This window comes from Cupressus sempervirens, chromosome 5, assembly GCF_028749045.1.
Source record: "Cupressus sempervirens isolate cs-2001-9-10 chromosome 5, ASM2874904v1, whole genome shotgun sequence".
Lineage (NCBI taxonomy): Eukaryota > Viridiplantae > Streptophyta > Pinopsida > Cupressales > Cupressaceae > Cupressus > Cupressus sempervirens.
Window position 1 is genome coordinate 779170242 of NC_143122.1, and position 6389 is coordinate 779176630.

The following is a 6389-nucleotide window of genomic DNA, read 5'->3' on the forward strand; positions in this document are numbered from 1 at the left end:
TAATGTCGCATTTATACATTTGCAAAGACAAATTGTTATTTAAATTTTGCGTCAAACTATCAAGCTACCAGCCAATCAACATTCCACATGAAGCTGACATTTTGTACCCATTTTATATAGAGATATATCTAGACTCAGCTTGTTTCTCCTGCTTACTCATTCACTAACTCATTAAATGCATCTCTGCAATTAATTTTGCAAAAAATAATTACATTAAATTTAAGCAATTTTTTTAGTTGCATGTTTTTTGCTGAGTTTCTCTGAATTTTCACCAGTTGTTTTTTTTGAGGCCTCAGTGAGGCTTTGTGAAATCTGATTTTTTCAATTATGCTAGGAATAAGCTAATGTATAAGCTTATTGGGGGTTTTCTGAACTTTTACTTCTTTGCATCTTTGTCTCTACTAGTACAGTTCAGTAGATCACTGACCTCATAGAACATATAGCTGCAATGCACTATTGGGCTTCAAATGTGTCGTTGTCTATAGATGCCCCATTCTGTGTTTATCTGTCACAGCAGTGTATTGTTTATTGGCTTTCAAATATTTTATGGAACCTTCAACTCATCTACACTAATAAGGCCAAAGTATCTACCAACTGATCTATATTTTTAATGTATTTTATCAAGTAGTGAAGTTTTTCTTTTTCTTTTTTGGTTCAAGGTGTAATATTAATTTGGATTCTTTGCTTTAGGAACTCTGGTGGAATTGTTGGTTTTATTCATTTTGTTTTATATTTCAAACGGAATACAAGGATTGGAGTTTCCTTAGCTACAGGTTGGTAGATTTCATCGAATAAAGTTTGGAATCCCAATTTATGGTTTCCAGGTTTTGAGATGTTTGTAATGTTTTAAAAGTTTATAATGTGGGTGCCCGTTGATTTACTCAGACAAAAGGTGCTAGAGTTATTGGAGTTAGAAGTGCTTGATGAGTTCACATGAATGATTAAAAATGGTATTCAGTTCGTATATGTGCCTAAGTTTTAGAATTTAGACTGTTTTTACCACCATTTTGTGTTACCACCTTTTATTTAGTTTTTCTTGTGTATACCATTCCTTTAGACTTGATCAGAATATGCTATTGTGCCAAAGTGGACCAAAAAATACTAACAGTCATACATGATTCTTAATCAGAATAATATGATATGACAGTTTAGCTCATCTCTTAAGCTATTTCCAATTCAGGAAATATAACAAGGATTATGAACTTATTTTCACCACCAGATGATTAACCTTCCTATAATGCTATGGGTGTTGTCCTTAATTACTAGATGTGTTTTGGAACCTCTGTATCGGATGCAGATGAACACACCGATGTGCTTGGATGCGTACTGGTGGTCATTTGGAATTTTCTCGTACAAGATGGTATATTTTTTAACTATTAATTGACATTTAATATTATCTTTTTCTTTTGGCAGTGATCAATGATGAAGTATCATTCATGCATCCATGTACAGAGTTCTCGTACATGCATCCAAACTGGTAACTAAGGTTTGTCATGACATGAAACCCAATCTAGTACAGCTCCTTCCTACAGATGTTATTCACATGTTGTAAAATACCAACCCCGCATGTTAAACACAAAATTGTTTCAAGCATTATCGGATCATCTTATTTAGTTATAAATGATGAGAGCAGAAGAGCAAAGTCATGTGCAAGATACAGAGATAAACTCCTGCGCTAATTTTGCATGGCATACAATAGCCAAAAGTTCTAGATACAAGAAAACTTGTATTGATTGTTTTTCTGCTGGTTGCCTTGGTTTTTTGACATGCTTTAACAATGGAAGATTCATAATTGGGGAAATTTAGCCGATATCGATTGGCCATGTGCCTACATTGGCAGCATTCATACAATCTCATGCAGGTTACACATTGCCAAATGAATCAATCTGTTCAAATTTAAACATGAAATTGTGGAACCCTGTGCTCATAAACACTTCCCACTTTCTATTTCTGATTCCAATGACACTAGTCATCTTTAGATGACAAAAGAAAGACCTTGAAATCTCTCAAAAGTATTACTGAATACGGAAGCAGCAAAAATCTCAGTGACAATAGTAGCATGTGTTTGGTTAGGTATTCATGCGTGCACAAAAGAAAGACCGGTTAAGGCACTCAGTCAACTTACAGCCATAAGCCTCAGCTAGAAATGTGTAATTCATTTAATAACATATGAATTGAACTAATATGCTCTATTGAATTTTTTTTTTTTACTTCTAACTGTCAGAGATTAGCATTCATAAAGATTGATAAATAGTTAGTATTTTATTTGGTTATGGTACATATATCTTTAACGGAAATTAAAACTCACAATTATCTTGAAGGAACAAATCTGCCTCATCTGATTTTCATAAATTCAACAAATGATAAATCTAACTTGACACATTAGCACACCCTCTGCAATCAGATTAGATAGTAAGCTTATGAGAATCAAACTTTATGCTTCTGTAATGCTGTGATCGATGGTACTAATCCAAACTATTTTGTTCTGTGAAGTCAATAATTTCACATAGTTTCTGACATGGCAGAATAATAGATGGAAATTAATGGAACTGCCCAAAAAAATAGAATAAAATATAATTAGCGTCTGAGAAGTACAATAAGCCCATTATAAGTTCTGAATGAGCTAATTGTTAATTATTGTTAGTTGGACAGCTGTTATTTCTGACCCGGAAATAGCAGCACTATTTATGGGTAGCTTGGACAGCTGTTCGTCCTTATCTATGAATAGCGGTTGTATTTATGGGTGGTTTGGACAGCTGTTTGTCCACTTGCCAAAAATTAGTAAATGGTTATTATTTACTAATTTTAGTGATTCCTTTTGGACACTTTGCAACCAATTCTATTATTGGCTGTCGAGTTGTCTTAATCTCAGCCGTTGGTTAGATTTAATCTCGGTCGTTGGTTTACCAACAGGTGTAGTATAGAAAGGGGTCATTGGGTCATTTGGATTTGAAGAAGCGTTTTGGAGAAGGAGTTTGCAGTGTTAGCAAACAGTCTTGCAGTGTTAGCAAGGGCGCAGTGTTAGCGCAGGGATAGCAGTGGGGAATATCAGCGGGAGAAATTAGGAGGTTGTCGGAGTTCTGCCAGTGTGAGGCAAGGAATTTTGTATCTCTTGATTTGCTGAAGTTTAATATAATTTCTCATCTGTAGAACTGGTTTTCCCTTAGGGGTTTTTCCAGGGACAATTTGTCCGAAAATATTGTGTTGATTCTGTTGCGCATTTCTTTCCGTATTTTAAGTGAAGTTGCAGTTGTGTTATTTTTCGATATTAGCTGGAAATTTATTTTCAGCAGTTTAATAATCATTTGTCATAGGAGATTAATAATCAGTGACTGCAATAGTTTGATTTTTCACATGGTATCAGAGCATTGTTAAGGGTAGAAGAGTTTTGCCCTAGGAAAGAAATTTTGATCTCTTTAGATTTATTATTGCTTTAAACCCTTGAGATGGCTTCAGCTGGTTTGAGAGATCAGGATAGATTGGATGGTGCCTCAAATTTTGGTGTCTGGAAGGCCAGAATTTCTTTATTGTTGGAAGAGAATGGTATCAAGGATTATGCTACTAGTGGTGTACCTGTACCAACGGATGCAACACAGCTTGCAGCATATAGGAAGGACGATGCCAAAGCGAGGAGGATTATCCTTGATGGTGTCAAGGATCATATTGTTCCACATATCTCGGAGCTAGATACAGCAAAGAAGATGTGGGACGCCATTCTAAATCTGTACCAGAATGCTACCACTAAAAGGAAGTTGATTCTCAGAGAGAAGCTAAAGAATACTCGGATGAATCAGGGAGAAGATGTCACAAGTTACCTCACCAGGCTCAGACTTGTCAAGGATGAGTTAGCAACTGTTGGAGATAGCCCTAGTGATGATGAGCTAGTGAGAATAGCCCTAAATGGGTTTACTAAACAATGGAGTGTCTTTGTTCAAGTTGTCAGTGGACGAGATACTTTACCGAGTTGGGATCGACTATGGACTGATTTCACTCAGGAGGAGTTTAGACTAAGTCTTGTCAATGGGGCCAACAAGAGTCAGAAAAATGAGGTGGAACAAGAGAACGTTGCCCTAGCGGGTAAAGGGAAAGCAAAGAAGGGATCTAGCAAATGATCAAATTCACAAAGTGAAAAGAAGAAGAAGGACCTTTCTAAGGTTAAGTGCTTTGGATGTCACGAGTTTGGCCACTATGTCAGTGATTGCCCAGAGAGGAAAAAGGGTAAGAAGCAGGTGGCAGCTTCAGCAAGTGCAGAAGAACTCTCCAGCAGAATGGAAGATGAGTTTGCACTCATAGCTTGTATGGTTAGCTCAACCTCACAGTGTGTTTGGTATATAGATAGTGGGGCGTCATTTCATATGACAGGAGTTAGAGAGTACTTCTCCAGTTACAAGGAGGAGGACACCAACATCCAGATTTCTATGGGAAACTTGTCCAAACTCAACCCTGTTGGGAAAGGGACTGTTCAGTTTCAGAGGGAGAATGAAAAGATAATTCCTCTTCATGATGTGTTATATGTGCCGGGCTTAGGTATGAATTTGATTTCTGTATCTGTTCTTCAGGATAGGGGGTATAATGTACTCTTTAGAGGGACACATGTGTTGATTAAGCACAAGGATTGGAAATCACCCATAACTATTGGAGTTAGGAGTGGTCGCCTTTATAGATTGCAGTTTGATACTCCTAAGGCACTTATGAGCAACAATAATCCTAGAGATCTTGGAGAGCTATGGCATAGGAGGTTGGGCCATATTCATCATGGAGCACTTAGATTGCTTCGTGAGACCGTGACAGGTGTTCCAGAGGTGAGCACAGAGCATGACGATGTATGTAAGGGATGTGTGTTGGGGAAGTTTGCGAAAGCATCTTTTCCAAGGAGTGACACTAGATCTAAGGGTGTTCTTGATCTAGTACATTCAGATATTTGTGGACCAATGTCAACGAAATCTCTCAGAGGATATGAGTACTATGTTACTTTTATTGATGACTTCTCTAGAAAGACCTGGATATACTTCTTGAAGACTAAAGATGAGGTTTTCAGTCGATTCCAAGAGTTCAAGGCTCTTGTGGAGAACTCGACAGAAAAGAAGATAAAGGTTCTTCGATCAGACAATGGAGGCGAGTATAAAGGAAATGTCTTCCAGGAGTTTTGCACCAGAGAAGGAATCAAGAGAGAATGGACTGTTCCTTACAATCCACAGTAGAATGGAGTTGCTGAGAGGAAGAACCGTTCTATATCGGAGGCAGCAAGAGCTATGCTACATGACTAGGACATGCCCCGTTACTTATGGGCAAAGGCGTGTAATACAGCAGTCTACATTCAGAATAGAGTTCCACACAAGGTGTTAGGGAAGATGACACCAGAGGAGGCTTTCACAGGGAAGAATCCAGATGTTAGTCACTTCAGGATATTCGGGAGTTTGGCATATTGTCATATTCCTGGAGATACACGTACAAAGTTAGATCAGACTGCAGAGAGGGTACTTTGTTGGGTACAGTGAGACCTCAAAGGCATACAGGGTTTTCATTCTGGGGACTAAAAGAGTTATTGTCAGACGGGATGTCAAGTTCTTGGAGGACAAGGCATTCAAGAGATCCAGAGATTTGCCAGCAGATGATCAGAGTGAGCAGCCAACAGAAGCTCCAAGACCAAGTCAAGGGCATCAAAGCTCAAGTACAGTTACCAGTACGAGTGTAGACTCAGTTAGTGAAGATTCACAGAGTATGGAGCAACAGGTGCAACAGGAAATGCATTTGGAAGATTTAGAGGTTGACATTTCATCCTCTACAGTTGGCAACAGGAACCATGTGGTTCCAGATACACAAAGGGATACTCAGGAGTTTGTGGGAGCTCCTAGGAAGAGTACTAGACAGCGAAGACAACCAGCCAAGTTCAATGACTATGTGGCATTAGTTAGTCAGTTGGTAGATAGTGAGCCTTCTAGCTATCAGGAAGCTGCAGAACATCAGGTATGGCGAGATGCTATGGTTGAGGAATATTCTTCAATAATGCAGAATGATGTGTGGGAGGTAGTACCTAGACCAACAGATAGGGCTGTAGTTGGATCACGCTGGATCTATAAGATAAAGCACGGTGCAGATGGTAGCATCGAGAAATACAAGGCTAGGTTTGTGGCAAAGGGGTTCTCTCAGAAGGAGGGAATAGACTATGAGGAGACATTTGCTCCAGTTGCCAGGTATACTTCTATACGAGCTGTAATCTCACTTGCAGCACAGATGGGATGGCAGATCCATCAAATGGATGTCAAGACAGCATTCCTCAATGGTGAGTTGAAGGAGGAGGTATACATAGAACAACCAGAAGGCTTTGTAGCACACAGCAAGGAGACCCACGTGTGCAGATTGAAGAAAGCATTGTACGGACTCAAGCA

General features: G+C 38.8%; 1 long non-coding RNA gene across 1 annotated transcript; it reads left to right on the forward strand.

Annotated features, from left to right (window-relative positions):
* Positions 1 to 693: 693 nt before the first annotated feature.
* Positions 694 to 2185, forward strand: LOC149558255 (uncharacterized). The gene is made up of 2 exons (XR_016365002.1): positions 694 to 773; positions 1414 to 2185. It is a non-coding gene; the product is annotated as an uncharacterized LOC149558255 (long non-coding RNA).
* The last annotated feature ends 4204 nt before the right edge of the window (positions 2186 to 6389 follow it).